The sequence below is a fragment of the Pithys albifrons genome, chromosome 4, assembly GCF_047495875.1.
Source record: "Pithys albifrons albifrons isolate INPA30051 chromosome 4, PitAlb_v1, whole genome shotgun sequence".
Taxonomy (NCBI): domain Eukaryota; kingdom Metazoa; phylum Chordata; class Aves; order Passeriformes; family Thamnophilidae; genus Pithys; species Pithys albifrons.
The window spans coordinates 83,951,566-83,976,114 of record NC_092461.1 but is presented as its reverse complement, the minus strand read 5'-3'; the positions used below and the strand labels follow the sequence as shown (position 1 = coordinate 83,976,114).

Genomic DNA, 24,549 nt, shown 5'->3' with positions numbered 1-24,549 from the left:
GCTGACACTTTTAGTATTCACAGCTGTCATAGACAGAGTAAAACAGATCAGTCTGACTTAAAAAAAAAAGCAGACATAAGACTAGTTAAATTTCTTTTATCTATATTTTTCTTTGAAACCCTTCAATATAGAATATTCTACCGACCAGTCTTATCAGAAACAGTTATATCAGAATATAAAATGTTATCCACCAAACAGAATTAGATTATGGAGACTAGTTCACAGTGCCCTTACACTGGAGATTAGAACAGTAATGATAATGGGGTTCTGCTTTAAAGGCAGCAAAGAAAATAGTCAGTTCCCATTTGTTGCCAAGGCATCTTTTCACCATATAGATTGATGCAAACTTTAAAAGACTGTTCCATTGACTGCAATTGTAGGGCATTTGATGTCCAAGTAGCAAGGTTGGATTCAGCTCTCACTGAAGGGCAAGTCATGTGAAGGAAAGAAAAACATGCTCTTCACTTTCAGCTAAGATGCATACTGAGTATAATTGCTATCATTAACAACTATTTCACTTTTTTACATTTATATTTCATTTGACAGAAGTGAATTCTATTCCAGAATGCAACTTCAATATCTCTCAGATAATGAGAAATTAAATTCCTAGCAGTTTTCTTATTTTATTGCAATTAGCACAGACAAGGGATTGTAAACACAAGAGCTTTTAACAGAAGTAGGCTTTTCCTAAGACCCCCGGAGAAGTTAGTAATGTGCAATTTATTTGGAATAAATATGTGAGGTGCAAGATTAATCCTGTCAAGAAAAACCCATAATAAGGTTGTCAACTAAACTACACCTTTCTGTGTGCTGCTACCTTGAGACTGATATTTTACATACAAAAATCCTACACTGCTGCTCAGAAGACAGGATCTGAAGAATCAAGAGTGCCACAATTACAGTTTTCAAAACCGAGAGAGGTCGTGAAACCTGACACTTAAATTTGAAAGACCTCGCAGATTCACAGACTCTGGACTTTTACCAGAGGCATTTGAGCAAATACGCAGTTCTGTAGGAAAGGGATTAAACAGGAGTATCAGTGCAGTAACTGCCTTTAAATTACTTCTATAAAACAGAAGTAATAAAATTATGGAGTATAAAATGCTTCCATATATATAAGTAAAGGGAGGCAAGAAACCTCTTCAGATGTTACAACTGAGACATCTCTCTCTTAATTATTTTTACAGTGTCTAGTACAGTCTGGACTGTGCAAAATCACAGTTTTCTCAAATCATTCTCGGGCATGATTTGTGAGGGTTTGCAAACAACTGCCAGTCACTCCAATTTGCAGTGTTAGGATTAACTAATAACATTAGTTAATTGCAGGTCATTCAATGCCAGTCAGCATTTGAACCAGGAGCAGTTGTACACCTACTTAATTTGCTAGTGTGGACACTGGCTCATGGGCTCAGGGAAGTCTCTGAGAATGATCTTCATTTATACCATTTGGTAAATCCAGAATAGGGATTCAAGCTGCAATATATTTTAGGGGCTGGGAGATAGGGCTGTTGGAACTGGTTGGAGGTACAGGAGAGCCTTGGTCTTCCCTCACAGAGGCTACCTGCTACTGCAACTCCTCTTGCTCTGTCTGCTGCTACTCCTCCTTGTACAGGGTTAGAGTTCCTCAGCTATAGTTAGATCACGAATAAGTAATTCTGCAAAGCGTCTCAGTTACCAAAAGATTGAGCACATACAGAATTTTCCATAACTTCTTACTTTTTTAAAAATTTTACTTTCCTTCAATAGATCAAAGAGATTCTTGAAATGCAACTAGTACCTAATTTTTTGCAGTTTTGTGATGGTTACAAGTAAAGGCTCTGCCAATGTATATATTACCCATTTTTGGGAAACAGAACATTTTCTATTTAGGGGAAATCGAAGCAGTTCCTGTCATCCCAGAAGATGCTACTCAGGGCAGGAGGGACTCCTTCTCACCGTCTTCTGCTTAGACTTTCCAGTAGCAGCATCAGATACGACAGATCTTCTATTGCACCACAACCCTTTCATACTCAGTGTTTGATTTAAAAGGCTAATTTTCCTATCACTTTCTCATAGAAAAGCAAATCCTTCCCGGGATATTGAATTATTATCAATAATAGCATTAGTCATAGGAATCTCCCGGGCTAGCTGCCACTGTCTGAGCAAACACTGAATAAACATTAGCATGATCTATTGTGTGTTTTCACGGTGGCCAGTCAGCCCAGGGAAGTGCAAGATATTCACAGAAATTACAAAGTTTGAGTCAGTCCAAAAGGCCATCATTAATCCTTGTAAAAATCTCATGATGTGATACCATGCATTCATAACATTCTCAATGAGTAAAAGAGTGTTGTTAATATTAAATGAAAAAGAAGGTTTTACATTTGCTTTAAATGCAATGAAAAAACATTGCATTTCAGACTTCTTTTTTATTTTATATTCCAAAATTGTACAGACAGCTTAAGCTGAAATAAAGCCTAAGCTTTATTTTATTTTTAAAATTAAACAATCTGATAGTAGAAATGGAGTTATGGGGTAGAAAAATTAGTTAATATATTGACAAATGTTTTCAGCAAACTGGGAAAGTGTTTAGAATTATCTGTATGTACAAATGAATACTCAATTTAAAAATATACTTTTAAGAGAAGAAAGAAATCAGAACGATAGTTCAGGCATTTCTATTACACTTTCAAATTGATTTGTGAAACAGGAAAACGTGAACAAGAGAACATTTGGAAACTAGGTTTTTTCTACCAAAACATCTGTTTTTAAAAAGATATCTTCAACCAGCAGGATATAGCACATACAGATCATCAGACTTAACTTTATAGCCTGACAGATACAACTTTGCCATGTGTAATAAAGGCCCAGTTACCTGATGCCTCAGGGTCTCAGGACTTGTTTGGGCTGGTTTTGGCCTGAGAACATTTAGTTTCTTTAGCTGCAATAACGATGTTCTATCAGTCAATTAACTTGCTTAAATTTGTAATAGTTTCAATTTAATTTACTTTAATAAGAAGCAGTGCAATAAGAAGTGTAAAAAAGAAGCAGTGACTGAAATCATTACTTTAGAACACAATGTGCAGTGGATGACTGCAGACACACTTGATGGCAGGTCTCAGACTGCAAACAAAAATCACAGTGGTCACACCACATTCACTATGGGAGGGCAACCTTGTGAATTAGTTGCAATTGGTTTCAGAGACAAGAAGAATGAAAGAAAATACATTAACTGGAAAGCAGGGAACAAAAAGAGCATGTGAGGTGCCAGTCTCAAGGAAAACAAAATGACAAAAAACAAGAAAACAAAATCAAACAAGCAGATTGGGTACTGAGGAGAAAGACAAACAAGACATGAACACCCCACTTACCCTATGAAGACATCACTACTCCATCAGCACTTTGTAAAGCATTTCTTCTGGTTTTCCTAGGGAAGTCAGAAATATCAGCTTACAGACATCACAAGAGCAACACTGGAGGGTCAAATTCACCTTCAACTGAAGAAAAGGTGTTGATTGCTAGGAAGCTCTGGAATAACATTTTGTACAGTATTACTAATGAGACCTTTCTAGCCTAATTTGGACTATGAATTTTAATGTCACTCCAACTGGACTCATAACAACTCATTTTTCTATTTTGATTACACATATAAACTAGTAATATCTCAACTCCATAAACGAGTTTTGATTCCTTTCATCCATACCATGAGTTTGAGTGTGATGGAACATAGCACTAATGAAGTGCATTTTCACGTTTCAGATTCCTGTGAACTGTAACATCCACAGACAAAAACTGAAATGCTTTGAATAAGTCAGGAGCCTTTCTTTAACACAATGCCATTGAAGAAAATAGGGTATTTCTGCTAGGAGACCTCTCATTCCTGGACAGCACAGTAATTTCTGCAAAATTCTAAGGTGTATTATCTGTCTTCACCTGTCTTATGTGGAATATGTACAATAATTATGAACACACAAGTGCTGTATAAAACTAAAATCTTTAACCCAAGAAAGTCTGAAGTCTGTTAGAGAGGTCATTCATTTACTCTAATATAGAGTTCGTCTTTATTTTGGATGGCAAAATTCCTCTCTCATCAAGGAATAATTTGCTGATTAACTGAGATGAATCTGAAATTTATGCACACTCTCTGATAATTTTCCAAGACATTCAGGATTAAAGGGCTACATTTGAACAGAGGAAGAATTAAACAAGCAATCATGAACACTATTAATGGTTCCATTGTTATTATTAGTACCAGAATAAAAGTATCTTGCAATGCAAGGAAGACACTGTCCTTCCAACTCAGGGCTGTGAAGAAAAAGAACACTATCCAGCCCAGATAAAATGCAATTACTGTCATCACTGCAAATAATTAAACATCCATATATTACTTGCACACTAACTTTCTTCTGTATCTCCCAGATACCCAGCATCAGTGTGTCACACAGGAAAAAAAAATCAAATAATCCAATCAGAGCATCTTTTTTTCTACAGTACTGTTATATTAGGCTTCTGTCTTTGCCTTTCCCATGATAATGGCTGCTAGATACAGAGAAAGTGATTGAGTCTTCAGGAACTCATATAGAGCTGCTAATGAAACACTTTTTAAACAATTCTGATATCTACAAATAACACATCGTATAGCAAAGTTGTAAGTTAGCCTAAAAACACCAGCCTCTCCACTCATACCCTCTTTACTGAGTCATAATTTCTAGGCATTTATATAGGGTCTCTTAAAGCAACACATAAATATTTTTAGGGACAGTTTGACAATGGTGGAAAAGACAGAATATTAAAAGTTTGTTGCTATCAGATTGGATATTTGAGGCCAGAAGAACAACCACCTAAAAATATCGGAGATTCAAGTGAGGAGAAGTGAATGCATTTAGTAATTCTGCTAGAAGGGACAAGAAGGGACCTTGTATAAGGATATGCAAAGCTCTGCTCTCTCACAAACAAGTACCACAAAAATTATCTCAAGGCCACCTTTCTTCTGCAAACTATCCCTTCACGCTTGTCCTGTATTGAGGCATTAAATATGCCACAATGCACAGCAGAGTGAACCAAAATTTCCCGGTTCCTCTCTGCAATATTCCTCTAACATTATCATCTCATTCTCTCTCTTTGATATCTCTCTTAGTTTCCCCTATTTATTTTTATTTATATAACTGATACATATCAGTGCTACTATGTCTGTAAATGCTGATGTTTTTACACAGGCAGCTTCTGGATTCATTCAGAGACAAATCATGCATTAACATTAACCACTGAGCAGCCTTGCAACAAAAGAAACACACTATGATGTGACATTTTTTGCCATCTTCCTTGATGCAGCATCTCCACTGAAATCAGAGCTAATGCTAGGGTTTACTTCAGATAATATAAATTTACTCAGACTATAAATTGAACATAAATTTTCATATAAATTAATCCAGATAATAAAATTGCCATATAACTTAGCCTAGACTATAAAAACAATGCAGTGGTGAGATTCTCCATCTTCCGTCCTCAAATTTACAGCTACTTCTCTGTCTTCCAGCTCAAGCAAACAAAATGCAAGAAGCAAATGGTATAATCAGTAATACTATGGAGCATTGTTTGCAGCTAAGGAGCTGAGCAGTCTTAATCTTCACAGACATCTGCAACGCTAATTATGTTCAGTGTATCACTAAGCTACTGCCATGCAGACTTGACTTTGCTTATTTATGCACTGGGTGCAGTGGCTAGGTATAAAAACTTATTCGTCTTGTGAGCAGAGTGGAAGAGGCATTGGAATGAGGAGGCTGAGGTAAATGAAGGGCAAAAAGTAATTAGGAAAATGTTTTGAGCTAAACAGAGTGCTGGGATGGTGAATTCATTGGAGAAAGGCTAACCTTGATTGTAGCAAGTAGAATGCAGATTCATTCAATGTTGGCAACCAGCAGCAGAAGCTCTGGAAGAGCAGTGGACCAAGGCACTGAAAAAAATGAATACACAGAAAGGAAATGTATCTCTCAGGTTTCAACTTTGGCAAAATAGTAAAAATCAGTTTACTTCACACATTGTTTGTGTTCTATGATTTAGATTTAGATTTATTGGCTGCTACAATCTTTCTATAGATTTTTTAAAATTAAATATTATTTTCTTGGGAATTTCATGTTCCCTGTTGCACCTGTTAATGAAACTAAATTATACATCAAGTAAACATAGGAAATTATAAAATTGGCTATATACTTCCATGAAACGTGTCGTATAATTAAAAAAGCAATAAGCTGTTTGGAAAAGATTGCAAAAATAAATTCCTGAGAGGAAGGAAGTAGTTGGCTTGACTGGTACTCCAAACATATTTACAATATTCCTGAAAACAAACATCTGCATCTGAACATGTCAAATAGGTCACAGGATCTTCCTTTGAACAGATGAGCTTTTAGAATTTATTCTGTAGTTAATCACAGTAAAAGTGGGAGGCATCTTTTAGAACTGATGAAATAATATCATAGGAAAATTGTCCTCCCAGAAGCAAAGTCCTGTGAGATTCAACCATTTTGTTTCACAGAAAAAGATTTCTCATCACACTTCAGCAGCTTTTGTTTGATTCTGTGAACAGCCTCCAAACCAAATGCTGTGAGCTAGTAATATAGATAATTTCAGTAGCACATTTACATAAATTTGATTTAAAGGAGGTGACAAAAACTCATCAAAGCTTACGTCTTCAGTGCTGCAATGTTATTGGGATGTGTTTGGGAAAAAATAAACACACAAACAAAAAAAAGACACACCAAAAAACACACACAATTGAATGTTTCGGTTTAGTTTCAAGGCAGGGGATTTGACTAGATCCGAGTGAAAACAGGATTTGAGACTACCTGTAGGATCATGCTTTGCAGAACATGCTGGGTTGTAAAGACTTGTTAAGCCCACACTCCACCAGAGCAGAAGTGCCAAAGACCTTTGCCAGTACTCCAAGAACAAGCTGGGGATATCAGAATGGGCACCACATCACCACCGTGATGACATCAACACGTCCTGCTGCTGGCATAGATACACTTGGTCAGTCTGCAAAGTTTTGTACTCCTATATTCTGACATGTGAATATGTGTTTTTATTCCACTGGATCACGCAACTGATCACAATTCCTTTATATTGTGTAAAGAAAAGAAAACCAAATAAACCATCACACCTCCTCCCTCACCCCCCCGCCCCCCAAAAAAACAAACAAAAACTAACTAACAAAAACAACCAAAACCACCAAATTCTTCACCTTTTCCTTATCTTCACTGCTATGAACATGCTTGCTTTTAGTTTTTTTCCAGGAACTCTTCTACAATTGCTGTGGATGCCAATGCTGGACATTGGCAAAACATGATGTTGGAGGAGACTCAGACTTTGTTAAATGGCAGGAGTATTATAAAAGATGGGTTGATGAAGACGCAAAAGTCATGGAGCTCAAGACCACTAATGCTGATGCCATAAAGCAGATTTATGAGGACTTCACTCGCAATGTTTCCTACCTAAACATTTCCCCAGGTTAATAATTTGTTTGTTCAATATGTCTACCCTATATATATTTTCCTTATAGTTGTCCCTATCCAAGTTCTTCTTCCCATAAACCCTTAGGATTTTCCCACCAACCCTTCCCCGATTGGCCCTGGATTGGTGGAATGCACCATTTTCCATATATGGTTCCATTTTGAACCCTGTTTCTCATTGGTCATTTCCTTGTCCCTCCCCTCAATTTGCATATGTACCAACGGGATGCTTCGCTTCTCCCTTTCTCCTCCCCTTTCCCCTCCCATGTTCTGGAAAGTTCTGCTGCCCCCTGTATAAAACCGGGCATTCCAATAAACCTTGCTTCTTGCCATGGACTCCCGAACACATGGCTGTCTTTCCTTCGGGGAATTAGCGCTGATCGGGAGTGGGAGGAGCCTACCTGCACTTCAAGGGGCTAGCAACTAAAAGAGCTATCACTGCCTGAGCTTTAGCACTCGCCCTTTGGAGCCGAGGTTTCCCCTCCACTGTAGACCCACTGATTACAAGAGGAGGAAAGCAGTTTCCTAGAAAATCTATGACAACTTGGTAAAATATTTCTTCACTATGCTTGATGCCTGGTTCATTTAAACTTCCTGGTAGGATAAAAGACCTGGATCCACACTCTGGTTTCATGTCCCATTTGTACAGGATTTCTAGCTGCATTTTTGAATAGCAATCACAGAGAAGATAGAGTTTTCCAAAAGTACATCTCATGCTGATTTATATTTCTGTCACAGCTGAAGCACAGAGTGGAATTGGCTCTCTAGGGGATTTTTTTCTTTGTGTTTTTGTTGCTGTTTTTCTAAATAGGTACAGACTTCCTTTTCTATGTGTGAAACCATTTCAGATGCAATTTTAGCAGAAATTGTGCAGAAAACATTAATGTGATATGCATTGCTCAGTTTAAGTCACAGAATCTTAGTATGAAATTGATGTGTTTTCTGTTGATGAGATAAAAACAAGTGTTTGATGAATGTGTTTGGTTCAATATTAGTATGAGCAGTCTGCAACTGTGTTTCTTAAAGTGTAAGAAATTGCTTTCATTGCTGTACTGTGCATGTTGAAAAATGATACCAATACCCCACTCCACAAAATTTCTGATTGAATAAAGCACTGTTCATTTGAATAACAGCACTGTGAACTACAAAGTTTTGCTGTTAAAGTTTTGTGGATATAAATCAGGGGAGGATCAACCTTTTGTAGACACAATCTGTACCTGACAATTTATGTCAGTCTAGTAGGCAATTTAACTATTCTGCACTAAGAATCCTTTAATGGGTACAAGCCTCTCCTCTATTAGATCTATAATAAGTTCAGTGTAACTATACAATCAGAGATTTTATAACAGAGGTAAGCTCTGAGCTAGGTTCTTAAAAGGTGGTATTTCAAATAAAAGGGAAACAAAGAGGAGGCAGAGAGACTAATGCCATTTTTCTTCACATTTTAGGTAAAACATTTTGGCTTAATTATATTCTCACTTACATAGAAATAAAATCAGCATTAATCAGCCGCCTAAACGTGGGTGCTTGCAGCCATCTGGGACTCCAACAGTTACACACAACATTTGATAGGTAGTCTGGTGGTTATAAAAGACAGGACACATGACCTTATGCAATCTACTTCGTTTTGGAGTTCTAACTGGGCACCTGCAGGAGTATCTTACACAACTACCTAGAATAATATTACACGTCTCTGTTTAGGCAACTCATTCCCCTTTTCCCCTTCCTCAATTTGAGATTGAGAATAACTCTTGGCAACTTGAGCTATCTTATAATTTAAAGGCCGTTCTGAAACAAGATACCAGAGAAACTTAATAGTTTATAGGGTTAAAATACATTCTACTTGTTCATTTCTAATGTTTGCACTTCAGGAACATCTTCAAAAAAATTAAAGCAGAACGGCCCCTCTCTAACAGACATGAGTTTTTCCCTCTTTTACAGCTACATTTGGCTGGTAGAATATTGAAAATTTCAGACTTGAAGGATAGTAACATGTTGAAGAAAAATACTTCCAAGTCAATTGACAGATTCTGACTCCTCAAGCTGGGAACAGCTGGAGAATGACAACCAGTTAAACCTTGTAATAAAAGCAGTGATATCAAAGCTCAGTTTGATTCCCAAGGGAAAGAAACTCAGGCTAGCATAGTAACCAATTGTCTTTTCATTTTTTTGCACCTGATGGTCTGAATGGGTAAAATTGTCATTTGAAACAATAAACCAAAAAGGTGAATTTTAAATCATATCAAAATATCTTGTTTAGTTTGTCATTTCTAACCAGGCAGTTGACATTGTTGCATTAAGTCCCAGGAGCATTTAATCAGCAATTTGTAGAATTAATAAATTAAAATTTAGAAATTATTGTATTGTATTGTATTATTGTATTACTATTGTATTATTGTATTTCATGGGCACTACCCAATAAAATTAGATTAGTACTGTGTGCAGTTCTGGGCCTCACAATTTAATAAGGATGTTCAGATAGATGAATGCATCCACAGGAGGGCAAAAAAGCTGGTGAAAGGGCTGAAAGGCATGTTCTGTGAGTAGTGGCTAAGGACTTTGGGCTTGTCTAGTTTGGAGAAAAGGAACGTGAGGAGAGACTTCATTTCTCTCTGCAGCTTTCTGAGGATTAGAAGTGGAGAAGGAGGTACTGAGCTTTTCTTCTTGGTATAGGACACATGAGAATGGTTCAAAGGTGTGCCAGGGGAGCCTTAAACTGGGTATTAGGAAGTATTTGTCTATGAGAGAGTGGTTAAAAAGGCTTCCTGGAGAGGTGGTCAATGCTCCAAGCCTGTCGATATTTAAGAGGTATTTGGGGAATGTCTTTAACAACATGCTTTAACTTTTGGTCAACCCTGAAGTAATCAGATAAGATGATTGCTGTGCATCCCTTCCAACTGAAATGTTCTACTCTCTGCTGTTCTACAGAAATCAGCTGTCTCACCCAGCCTTCAGGGCAGTAATAACTGCTTACAGCAGGGCTCTTCAGCAACCTGCAGGGCAGTTACCCGTTCATCTAACCAGCAGCAAAGTTCAGGGATTAACTGATGAAACAGGGTCAGGCATTTTTCAGGTAGGACACAGGAGACCCTCTTCCACATATAAACAAGGATTTGGCAACTGGTTAGAATTTTTTTATATTCTGTGTTGCATTTTCCCCAAGCCTCTCATGTCAGCATCTTCATTCCACTTTGTGCAAACAAATAGCAGGCATTGAGAGGAAGTCACATAGTCAATTGGATGACCATCCATCCATCTGTGAGCAGGAGACATCTCAGTCTGGTTTACCCACTGTATCCCACTGGCAGCTCATCATCACTTAATTGCAATGGCTACCATAAGACCACTTGCTGCTTCTAATGTTTCCCATTCATGAGCCAAAGGTTTATGGCTTTGTTACAAAACACTTAGCTTTGCAATCTGTGCTTTAATGCCTATTTGAAACAACTTTTCCTTTAGATGTATGATTAAAAGCAATCAAGCAGCTTGTCACACTTTTTTCTCCTCAATTTATTATTTTTAAAGTGTTAGCATTTAAATGAAATTAACTTTGAAGATAATATATTACCGAGGTGAATACAATTTTGTAATATCTGAACTCTGCTATTGTTTTTGCTTTTCTGGAACTAGTTTTCTGCAGGGTTTCAGATATAAAAATAATCATTTTGGTTCCCTTTCTGTGGCATGGAAAATGAATTGAAATTGGAAGTCTGAGAATGTTTATAATGGTACGGATTATAAATCATGCCAAAGGAATAAGCATATGTAGGTGTCTAGACATTCTCCTTTACCCACTCACAATGAAGCATCAACCCTAAAAAATGTCAGCATCTATTTACATGGGAAAATAATGTTATGAAAGCAGTTCACATATCTATATTCTTTACTCTGATTTAGTGGTAATAAACAGAGCAACTAGAAACAAAATCTACACAACTAGGTGCCAAGTGCCTGAACATTGGTCATTAGCATTCTGTAGTTAATCAAATTAACATCAAAAGAATTTTAAAAGAAGATTAGGGAAGTATTTATTTTAAAATTTGCTGATACTTCCTTTTGTCTCATAGGTTTAGTCTCAACTCAGTTCACAGTCACAAAACTGAATAAACTCAAAGAAAATTCATCACACTTATCACTAAAATGCAATTAGCTTACCATACTGTATTTCATCATCTCATAGACAAGATTAAGACACTTTCTGAGGCTAGTTTTCAAGATAGTTAAGCATCACTGCAACCCTTGAATGACCTTTTGATATCATACATTATGAATATGTCTAAACTGGAGCAGTCAAGAACTGCTACAGGTTAACCAGAGGAATTGTAAAGTCTCCACACTCAAACCTATTCAAAACCCTGCTGGAAACAGCCTTGAGCAACCTTCAGGTTGCAATGGGGAACGAGATTTACTCTGACACTTCTTTGAAGAGGCAATTCAGATGACCTCCATTGTTGCCTCTCAGGCAAAGTTAATGTATTTTGGGGAAAAAAACAGGATTGTTGGCCTCTCTTCCATTTTTATTTGGCCTAATCAGTTTTTCTTCTTCTGTTTGTATTTATTTATATTTTTCTTAATTTCTTTTCTAAATATACATTTGCTCTTTGGAAAGATCAGAACTTTGTTCCTATGCTTCAGCATACAGGTTCCTCTCCAAGGAATAGTACCATGCCAAATCTCACAGTAACTGATAATTGTGCTCCGTGCAGTTGTCATTCTTATACTTTCTGACTTTGAATTATAGATCTGACCTCATGATCAAGTCACAGTTGCTTTGGTTTGCATGACCTGCAGGAAACACTTCTGGAACTTTCAGGGGCGGAGGGGAGAGAGAGGGGAGGAGGTGGGGGGGGGAAGGAGGGGGGGGGACGGAGGGAGGGCGGGGCAGGGGGAGGGGCACAAGGGAAGGAAAGCAGAACCTTACAAAAATAGAGGCAGCGAGAAGTGTCATCATTTTTTCTTTATTCCTAATTCTGGCATTAGTATAAATTACTCCAATAGATCACTTCACTGTTCATAAACCCTGATCCTAATGTGTAACCTAGTTTCTACACATTGCAGTTTAACATTAAAATCTCTCTTCTGCTTACTTGAGTCATAATCAGAGATAATGCATTCCGGTGTTAGTGATGACAACTGTGGACAAGCATCTCATCTCTATAATTATGTTGTTAGTTAGAACACCTGCTTATTTTTTATTAAATATATTATGACTTTCAAGCGCTTCATGGGGTTTGATGCTCCCCTATGATATTTAAATCATTAATGAATTGGGCTTGAAACATAGTTTTAAAATGTATAAAGCACATTTTATGGGGCCAAAGCCACAAGAACATTTGTAAATAAGATAATAATGATTTTACACTGTGTGGCTCCTACAAATCAGGATTTAATTTGCTCTGATACATATAGCAATAACTGTCATTTGAAGAAATATTTTATCATCATACTACTTAAGAAGCAGAAGATAGAACTATTTTTTCTTTACCCTCATATAAACTCATGACAGATACAAATCCATTCACAAACTGAAATTAGTAGGCTTCATTTAATTCTTTGCAATATCAAGGGGCAAATAAATTATTTGCCATCTGTCTCTCCTTCAGAAGTCCTTCTTACTGTGTCATGGTTCAGGCAACAACAATCTTCTCAGAATCAGTGATCACGTATTGCTTAATCCTGAAATCTTTGGAGCTCATACTAGGTGATTTGAGCAATATGAATCAACAACACTTCACAGGGGAAAAATCATGTTTCTCTCACATTTTTCTCATTCCTCTCACAGCTGCTGCACAGCGTTCTTTTCCCTTTCTTAAATATGTTTTGCACATCAGTGTCACCAGCGTTACTGATGGGCTCAGCTTTGGCCAGCCAAGAATCCATTTTGGACCCATCTGGAATTGGTTCTGTCCAACATGGGGGCAGGAAGCTCCTGATTTCTTTGGAGACCAAAACCTTGCCACTTAAAGACAATATAGCGCCACATAAGAGACAGTTGTAGCATGCAACAGTAGCTGTAGAGTCATTCTCAGACCCTTGACTTGGAAATCTCAACATGCTTATGTTATACTTGTTCTCTCTTCTTAGCCTCTTGTCCCTACGTCTAAGTCCTATATCCATGCACACTGCCAATGCACAAATTCATGGTGCCCCTCAAACCCAGAAGATAATGAGGAACCCTGACAGGCTTTCTGGCATTCCAAAGTAACCCCCCGCTTTCAAACTGGAAAATGCTCCATAGAGGGTGATCTGGGAGACTTCACAGAGCAGAGTCCTATGAACTCATAGTCCTTTTCATGAAGGAATGAGGTTCTGTTGCAAATGAGAGGTCTCTCTGCCTTGGGTAATGAAGAATCTCTCAAGTAAAGAATCTCAGACCTTGAGAGATGTCCCAGCTCAAGGGGAAAGTCACTGGTGTGCAGTCAAGTTGCAGTTTACAGAGAACTCAAACTGGACTCATCCAAAGATCTGCTGATAATAGCAAGTACTCTCTGCCTTGAGAAGCAACCTTGAGAGGCATCCCAGCTAAAGGGGAGATCACTGCCATGCAGCCATTCTACCTAGCAGAGAGAGCTTAAAGAAGGCTCAATTAGGCTGTCATGTTTGTGGGCTAAAGTGATTGGCTCCTAGTCAAATTGCATACTTGATACTCCTTGTCCCCACTATTTTCTTTGTTCTTTGATAGATGAGTCTTGGAAAAAACACCTGCTATTCATGTGTTAATCACATAATCCATGATCCAAGCTCATATGCATCAATGCTCATAGAGTCACTCTGCCCCTTTGTAAGTTTTCTTGGGGGAATTGTTGGCTCATCTGCAGCTCTTGCCTTTACCTGCTTTGGAAACTCTACTAAACTATTACTAGTTTGGTTAAGGGGGTCAAGTGCATCTGCCACACAAGCTTGTCCACATATACACAGGTAACATCAAATGTCAGATGAAACACCTGACTTCTACAGGTTGGATGCAGGATGCCTGCTGAGTTGTATGGTTTGTTTTACTGCCTGTTTTTTGGCAGCCCTGAGCATAAACTGCTTTCTGAGGCTGTTATTATTCTGACTGTGTGCCAGTACTAACACACTGACTGCATCCCTTGAGCTCCCTGCTCTCTTGCATGGTAGATTTTTCAGTGGTCATCTTTTCAGTCATAGCAGTCAAATCCCCTCTGTCAGAGAGAGGAATGTCAAATGTTACATGATATGAGATGAAAGAATTGCTATGTGACTTCCTGAGGTACTCTCCTTCTTGATTTCCTCCTACTGCAGTGGAGTGAACTTGATATATGTAGTCTTTTTTTGGTCCTATGTTTCTAGCCTACTTCTAATATCCCTGGATAATTAAATAAAAGGGTTTGCAGAGGTAAAATGGCTAGAAACAGTGTGTGGTATTAAATTAGTTACCAAAATTTACAAGATTATTTTATGTCAGAGAAGTCTGTCCCACACAAGAAACAGGATCGGGGAAAGGCTGACCTAAAACTTTCACTGTTTTCTGAGTATTTTTTTTACTTTTATGGGAACTAGCCAAACCAACTGTAAGTGCAACTCAGTAATAATTATTCTAAAGTTAATACAATGGAGTCCACAGAAGATGTCTGTAAAAGGCCTAAGGCAAGAAGTGTTTCATAATAGATTAATAATAGATTTATAATCTGTCACCCTCTTATAGTGGAATACAGAATTAATGCAGTGTTAAGGCAAATGACAGAGGATTTATACAAACCAAGAAGTCAGTAATTATCTAATTAAATTAATTTGCTGGAGATTTGTTATTTTTCATACTTAGCTATTGTGACACTGCCTCAAAGAGGTTTTGTCCTTTTTGAACTATTTATAGATGTTTACAATTACTTATGAAATATCACACCTTGACTATCAGATCTGAAAGAAGTTAGGAAAAGATGTGGGTCTTCATTACACTTCCTGCATATCTCAGCTATTCTGAATTGACTTGCCATAATTATACTCCTAAAAAAATATTCTATATACAAATTAGTGGCCTATGATGCCTGTTAAAGGCAAATAATTCACCAGAAGCTGATGAGGGGATGACAAGTTTCAGCAAGAAGGGAAACAGTTTTCTCTTTGATTTTGTTTGTGCTCCAAGGCTGCAGGTGGGATCCTACTCCATGTGTAATTGCATATATAAAAGGTGTAAAACTAGAAAACAGACAGCAATTCTCCATTACTTAGAGATTTGAGGTGTTGCACATGCATAGTTTGGGTTTTTTAATCAAGCCTGGACATCTCCCTGCAAGGTAAGCCTTAATCTATTAAGGAGGAAAGAATTTTGATGCAAGAATTGTGGTGAATATACCTGTGCAGCATCTTATAGATAGACACAGGCCAGTTCTGCCTATTCCTCAATTCAATCAGCTGCAAATCAACTCCAAACCGAGGCTATTAGCTTAGATTCTGCATCCAGCTAATCTATCTCTTTTGCTTCTAATCAAGAGGGAGACCTGAATGCAGAGAGACAGTGAACCGGTTTCTGCCTGCAATCATATCTCATGTACCAGCTACAGCCTGATACAAGAGCTCACATAATCATATTTTTGTATGCCTCTCCCTGCAACAGAAGGTAATCAAAAGGATTGTCTCTTAAATCAGCACATAAATCCATTTAGACACAAGGGTTTGATTGAACAAATCCTATTGTTCAAAGACACAATCCAGCAGGGAAACTCTTGATATTTGTAATAAAACTCTGGTTGATAAAGAAACAAGAGTGTAGTGGAGAGGGAAGAAAACTAGTATTATCAGCAACCACTCCCCATGTAGTAATTTAGTTGTTCTCATTTACTGAAGCACAGAAAACTTCCCCAGCTCTCTATATCTGCGTAAAAAACTAATATGTGTAGTGCAATCCTCTTGTCCTGCTGAATCTTCCAGAATTAATCCATGCAGTTTGCCATTAATAATATTGTGACTTTGTCCCATAAAGTAATTAATAATCAATTCCAAGAGGGGTTGGAGGTAGTGTACTTGCAGCAGAAATACTTAACTACCAGAAAGCTTGAAAAATGCATTTCACACATCACATGCTAATAACAGGCATCTCAATGAATGAAGTCATTGCACTTCATTATCAGTTTCAGCTGAGCCTCATCATTGTTCACAAATGCTACCACATTGCCCAAGAGACAGTTTAGAGACCAGTAAAGTCAAAATAAGACATTTAATGCAAAATTGATGCACAAGTATTCAGCAAAGCTACAATGTCAAAGTCTGAAATGGTTACATATTTGCAAACTTGTATACTAGGGAACTGTACTTTTTGCAAAAACAGATGTTAACACAACATGAAAAAACCCCTCAGAAATCTATTTTTAAAGGTCTGCAAGGAGCTATTTAAATTCTACTAGATTGGAAATATCTAGAATTTTTTAAGTGGCTATTGATATAATTCAGTAACCTTTACCTAAGGGATTTAGGGAATAAGCAGAGAAATAATTAGTATTTTCTTAATAATTAAAGTGAAATTTGCAAAACTGAATATAGTGGCAGAAGAAGTCAACTGAAAGGTTTGTTTCCTGTAAAGGCCCCATTGCAAACACTGTTCATGCAAATTGCACTTGAGGAGGAAAAACCCCAAAACTAGCCCGAATTCCTATACAAATAGAAATTGCCTGAGGAAAGGCAGAATATTTATCCCAGCGTATGGCCATTATGAATTGTACCTGTAAAGTGCCTGGTTTGCTATATAGTACAAAAAAAAAATCACTTCCAGGCTCTCACTTCTATTGAAATCAGTGACTAAATGCCTCCAAGAATATGATGTTTGCATTTAATATCACTGATTGGAGCAATAGCTAGTAATTAAGCTGAGTTACAAGGGTCATGAATTCTGGACCCTGCACAAAGCAGGTCGTAGATTTAAATTATCCCTACTTTACCTTTCACACATTGTCCCTCTTGTTAACCATAGAAAAGAAAATGAGAATTTGAATATATCTATCTTCAACTTTGGGCATTTCTACTTCAGTCAGATGTTTAAAACCCTTTACTATGAAGCTACTACTTGTGTTTCTGTAAGCTGTATTCAGATCACCTCTGAACTCTCTCTGCTGTCATCTAGATAACAAACTAGAATCTGCTGTTACACTGTGCTATTCACTTAGCTTTTGGTAAGCAGTCTAAAGTTGAAGAATATTTTGTACATATGTTTAGAAATTGCATATTTGGGGCAATTCTTGGCATGTAGGGTAGTTTGGAAAGTGATGCCCATTTATAGCTCTGTGTTTCAAATTCTCAGTCGTATTTGCAAACTGTAGGTTTCCAGAGTTTTTGAGCAAGCCTTGCACTGCTGCTATTGTTCTGAATATGCAACTGCTTTTATGCAAGAACCTAATGGCATAAAATTTATTACAAGACTTACCTCTCTGTTTTTCAGTTTAGTATTGGTGATGCCTTAGAGTTTACATGCAATGGTTTCTATTCCAAAATCCAGAAAGTACAGAGAGCTTATGAAAACTTTTGCATTTATTCAATATTTTGCATGCACAGTCATTCCCTTTGCAATGTTGTTTTTACAAACTAAAGAGGTTTGTAAATAGAACAGGAAATGGGTATAATATACAGGAACCTTTCTTTTAAGACACTCTGATTTTCCTAGCATAATGACCATCTATTTCACTTTTATTTTTGAGCTCTTTTTTCACTGAGCATCTTGTATTTCCTCTTCTGGTACAGACTTCTCATAGTGGAAAAATAAAATAACTCCTTATATTCCACTTGTCAGCAAGACTGCATTACCAAAATCACTCTCAGATGTATTTATAGTTGTGCATAGGCATTTACAGGAATATGAAACTCTCACAGATTGCAAAATGAACTTACTCTCCCTTTTGCCATACCATTATCCTGAAAGGAGATGGTTACAACTATTTCAAACTTCAGATTTAAATAAAATTTTGATTTGTTCAGGAAGCATTCCTTGGACCTTCTCACCACTTGCAGTGATCTTTCCAGTTACAGGATCTTCACTATAGTTTATAAATAAACACATGTAATGATCTGGGAAATTTTTCCATTTGCCCCCTATAAACTGTTTAGTACTGAAAACTCACTCTAACAGACTAAAAATGAAGATTCCTCACATTTCTAATGTATCCTTTCTTTGTGTTTTTTTTAATTACATTTACAATGCAATTCCAAGGCCTGACAAGAGACCATAAACAACAATATTCATTAAACCTTGACAATCTTGTATTTAAACAGAAGCAAACCCTTGGGCAACAAAATACACCAACACCACCAAACCACATCAAAGAAAAGGGCCTGTTACTTATGAGACTAAAAGACAGGAAGGTGAATCCCTTGACAAAAGATATGCAAAACTACACAGCAAGGAGATAATTTGGCAAAAAGCAGTTGAAGCCAAAAGCAATCAGCTTTTTGCAGGAGTGAGAGGGAGAGTTAGAGATGCAAAAAAGATACCATGCCCAGAGATGTAAAGACACTGCACTCCATAACTGAGACTGACAGAAGCTGATAGTCCTCTAGGTGAGGAGAAGAGATAAGAGCATGTAGCCCACATTTTAATGTCTGGTGTAATATGAGCCTTTTCTTTTTCACCATCAATCCACAGTCATGGATATTTGGATTGAAAAACATTTATAGCATCTATATTTTTTAAGCTTCTGTTTTATTTATTCTTGAAGGCTTAAATAATACAACATTCCTGGATATTTAAGCAGCTCAAAAAATTGAAAGCCTTGGAAAGGTTATGCTGAAGCTGAAGAAGATATTCTTGACCAGAAATCAGAAAAAAGTTCCAGCTTTCAGAAAAAAAAATAAAAACATAGGACCCCAATGCATGATAACAAGACATCAAAGCTCATTGTTCAGTATAGGAAGGGAACTGACCTCATCCAGGACATCATCCAATAGGAAAATCATGGCTAAATGTTCCAATATGCCATTATGCTTCTCTTCCTTCCACACCAAAACCCAGCTTATCCTTCATAAAATAAAAATATGAGTCATGCTATACAATAAAATGAGAACATCCTTCCTACAGAAAAATAGTCATTCCACAGGCCATAAACCTGAACAATTCATTGCAAAAGGACTCTTTGAAGGCTAAAAGTCCACATGACCACAAAGGGAGGCCAGAGAACCACACTATTAAAAAAAAAAAAAACCAACCAAAAAACCCTCAAGCTTACTAAATGTAGAGAGAAACAAAATCCAGAGAACTTAAAAAACCTGGAGCCTTGTTCTTGAAGCATCCACCAATGGTTACTGCTGTAAGCAAAATACTTCACTAGCTAAACCTTTGATTTTGCCTGAGCTCACTGTAGATAGTTGCTGAAAATTTGTTCCATCATCACCCCTTTCTCTCCTTCCTGTGGTGATCTTTGTTATAGTTTTAGAGAAGAAAGTGACCAAATAAGCTCCAGAAAGAAGCATTGCTGTGGGTCTGCCCAGGGACGTGACAGCAGCGGGGAGCAAATGCTGAAGTCAAAACATCCCCATGTAAGCAATCCGTAAGTAAGCAACAGCAGGATACAGAGGGGGGTGTAAGGGCTCATCTCCCTGTGCAAACCTTGTTTCTACCACAATTCTGTGCAGCTTTTGCTGTTCGTAATGTTAAGCCAATATTGACAGTTAGTCTAAAACTAGATCTGACGAACTTCTACTGCAAAGATACTTTAAAGTCCTTTTCAGCTTCTCCATTACTCAATTACCTATTGGCAGGGACAACAGAAAAAAATGAGTTGAGACTATTTTCTTAACTCAAGGGTACTATGCAGGTGAAAATATTGAAAATGGTGTGTTTAGACATTGGAGCAATAGAGACCAAGCTAATGTGTCTAAGCCAATAGAGACATTTTCTTTCCATTGTCTTCTTATGTGACCTTCTTATCTTGATGAAGTTTTGTGCTGTAAATCTATTCTTTTGCATACCTTCATATTTTGTTTTGGTATGTGACCATATTACAGAAATTAAACAATCAGTACCGAACAGTGAAAGTCAAGCTTCCAAGAGCTCCACTGCCCTCACATCCTACCAACCATCCTCTGGCTTTTTGTGTGGGTTTAAAGGTAAACCATCAGGAGAAATGAACCCAACTCAAAAAGAGATTATAAATCAGAGCTACAATTTAATAAAAATATTACAATAAATGCAATGACACAAACAGGAATTGGTTTTAACCCACAAAACCCAGAAGTATAACCCAGCATCCTGAGGCACAAACACAATGGTGTTCATTAGCCCCTGTGCTGAGCCCCAGGTGGTTCCCCCAAGCCCACAGTAAAAAGAAGAGGAAAACCTGTTGGTACAGATAATGGTCGCACTCTGGTCGAGAGTGGTGGTTGCAGTCCTGTCAAGGTTTTGGTTCTACTCTGGATCCAACAAGAGGTCCCCCAGGTCTCCAAACCCCAAAATTATATCCCCTCTCTCTGGTTCAGGTGGGAACGCCCAGTATGTCCCCCAAGGTGAGGAGTTCCACAATGGGTGATCTGACTCTGTGAGTCATGGGGCATTTTTGAATCGTTGATGGCCCATTAGCAGACACCCCCCCTCAGGCTGGGTGTGAAGGTGCTAACAGCTCCCTGGAGGGGAGTTATCACAGCTCTTATCCCAGAGGCTTCTTTAACACCCAGCTTACAACCTGAGGGGTCAGGTGTGCCCTGAGCCGCTGCTGCAAATGGCCCATTGTTAACAGTTCATGAGAAACGATATAGAGGGTGGAGAATACACAGCTTTGGTTACACTCACACCGTGATAAACTGATCCCAGCTACTGAACTAGGACACTTGTAAATTTAAGTAAGACTTTTAAAATGGGAGAAGACACAGTGTCTCCTTTTTTACTGCTTTTTTTCTTTGTTTTTTTTACTGAGCCTTTATACTGCTTGTGAAGACTAGTATAAGAGGGAAAAAATCAATTTACTGATACAAACATGTTTAATTTTTTGCTTCAAGTTTCAGTACCCATGCATGGCTGAGAATTGCAAATGAACAATATAAGAGACTTTTCAGTTATACATAACAGATAACCAAACAATGTCTAAGGAAAATGTGCTTAGTGAGAATAATAAGCAGGAAGATAGAAATCAGATCGAGAAATGCAAGTTTTTGTTGATTTGCTGTTGCACTAAACAAATGAAGCATTTAATAAAAGCATGCAATAGAGCAAACAATAGAGGAAAAAAAACCCTACAAATGTCTGAAGAAATTGGGTTTTTCCTTCAATTTCTACCAAAAGTCTAAAAGAAAAGCTGAATAATAGTGTCTTAAAAGAGAAAACCTGGTATAGAAATCTGTTATATTGATTATCTCTGTTCTTTGATTGCCAAAAATTGTAAGTCTGTTATTTCAGACAGTAATTATTTCAAATGAAATAGAATATAAAACTACACAAACAGAATTTTAAAAATTACCTGATTCATAAAGTTAGAAATTAAATGTAAGAAAAATTAGATGTCAAAAAAAAATCCCAGTTAAAAAAAAAAAAAAAAAGAGACAAAAGTTGCCAATACATTTAGGGACTAGCCAGACAAATTCTTCTTAAAAATCCATTTGGACAATGTTGGGTTTTTTAAACCAGTAGTGATGTGTAATGGTCATTAGAAAAAGTAAATGAAGATATTTCAGCACTAGCAGCACTTTCAGCTGTCTGCCTTTTGGGGTTTCAGTGATATAAAACTTGCATGAGCTGTCTTTGACATTTCAGTGAACCCTCCTCCAGCTACCCAGTCACTATGCCAGGTGGTCATATTTTAAATTGTATTATTTCATACTCCAAAGTCATTCCTCCCATTCAGCTTATTCTACTCTCATAGCTACAAACATAAGGGTAAATCAGAATGTTATGGAACAAAAGGTAGTACACATGGTCAGGTTAAGTGCAGCTACAAACCTGTGATTGTAAGGATGCTGTCTCAGCCTGACATGAAGCCTCTGCACAAAAGGAAACAAGGAAAATAAAAGGAGTTCCTCAACATGCTTTATCAAATTATTACACTTTTCCTTCTTGCTGCTGAGTACCAACAACAGACATACTGCTGCTCTTGCCCTTAGGTAGTCCCACTGAGGACTCCAGGGCTCAAGAATTTGGTGAGAGCAAGATAAGAAAGAAAAGTTATAACAGCTGAAGTAATTCCTCAGTTTCTGAATCATCAACTAGAGATTTCAATAAATGAACAAATTATTTTACTATCCTAAAACTCTGGAGTTTTTTGTCCCATTATTACACTTATTCCTTTCCATATTTTTATTTCTTAATTTCAATTAGTGTAAAAAGCATAAAGTTTCTTTTCCTACTTAGAGAGAAAGTACAAAGGTATAAAACTTTATTTAGACATTCAGATTACTTCAGAGACTTTTTTAAAATGAGAAATACAAAGTCAAAATTAATAGCAAATTTCAAATCATGAATCTTCTTATATTGCATTTTATTTATTTCTTTGTAAATTATTTTGAAGTTTATGAGGGTTTTTTAAAATTAACTACACTAACTAAAAATAAAATTTCTGCCTGTTAATAGCTAACTAGGAGACTCAGTCAACTTTACACAAAACTTCTTTTGCTGTCTTCAATGTGATGCATGATTTGCAATTAAGCAATAAACCACAGCTTCACCATTGGAGAGTGAATGGTATAAGAAGCAAGCAATCCCAGGGAAGACTTCAGACCAAAAGCTACCTGACCTGTGCCACAGTCTGCCATTAGCAATGCTTATCATAAATAAGGCTAGAAAGAGAAGAGGTTCTTCCAGAACCTCCTGCTTGTAGGCGTTTCTGGAAGAGGAGAATGCAAAGTCCTGGATACTTCCCTCCTAAGATATTTGTTTCTCTCAAATTTTATAGACTAGACCTAACAAAGGATGAAATTGTATCTATCTTGAAGGTGTTATTGGTTTTAAGTTCATATAAAACTGAATTTCTCTAAGTTTCTTAGCATATTTACAGATACTTTTTAATGAGTATTATGATCCCAATCTACATGCAAATATTATCATTTATCTGAGTGTAATATAAAATTAAGGGAGGATTGTTTATTTTTTAGAGGCAATTGATGTAGCTTTCATTGAAAAATACATCAAGAGCAATTATTCTCTTGGTAATACTGCAAAAGCAAAATTAATGGGAAAAAACAAAAAGAAGTTTAGGAATTTAAATAAATTGGAGACAACCATGGAAATAAAGTTCTTCATAGAAATCAATTTATAAATTGAAGAGCCAGTTGTTCATCACAATCCTTACTTTTTCAAAGTGAAAATAATTAAGTAGTAATTTTGATAGCAGATAATCATGTTGAAAATACTTAACAACTGTACCCTGTGGGTTTCCTTTTGTTAGAATGTCCCCCAAAAAACTCCATAAAGAGGAAAAACAGGGAAAACAAGCAGTAATTAGGAAAGAAAAAAGAGGATAATTGTCCTAGACAGCAATCACTCTTAATAAAACATATACTCCTTTTAACTGTTCTCATTCTCATTTTGAAGAAATTAATGTACATTTTATAAGATTATAAATTATCCTGACATAGGAAGCACTGAACATCTATGGAAAATAATTTGGTCCCCTTGAATACCATCATTTGAGAAGAACCTGACCACTGCACTATGTGATGAAAACCTTCTCACAGGGCAAAAACAATTCCAACTTTTCCTTTTAAAACTCTTCTAAGCTTTCATGTGGAATAGCAATATTATACGTAAAACACTTGCAACAGCACAAGACAAAAATAGAAAATCCAAGTACTTAAAAATAAGTAAATGTTAACATTTAAGTAGACCTTGCAAATGCAGTTAACCCTTACATGTACTGAGTCTAATGCATTCCTTGACTATATTGTAGGCTGTAACCAAATTTCATAACAATTCCTTTTAGAAAAATTGAAGAGGGGAAAAAAAGTTCTATTGCAAGAATTTTCATTCATACACACATGAGGCATCTGAAATGAAAAGCTGACAGTGCACCCTTGTGACATTTGGACTGGCAAAATTAACTGCAACATCCTACATGGGCTGACATCAGAAAGTGATTGCTCATAACCTCAGAGAAAGGTAAGAGAATCAGAAAAATAGGTTTCAATTTTAAAGAAATCCAGA

The 24,549-nt window shown here is 36.9% G+C and overlaps 1 long non-coding RNA gene across 1 annotated transcript in view; it reads right to left on the bottom strand.

Annotated features, from left to right (window-relative positions):
* The window catches only part of LOC139670980 (uncharacterized), a 77,829-nt gene that overhangs the window by 27,618 nt on the left and 25,662 nt on the right, over positions 1 to 24,549 (bottom strand). Inside the window, exons 2-3 of the long non-coding RNA XR_011697620.1 lie at positions 5,850 to 5,932; positions 3,351 to 3,406 (exon numbers count right to left, since the gene is read on the bottom strand). This is a non-coding gene — a long non-coding RNA (uncharacterized lncRNA). The remainder of the gene's footprint in view (positions 1 to 3,350; positions 3,407 to 5,849; positions 5,933 to 24,549) is intronic.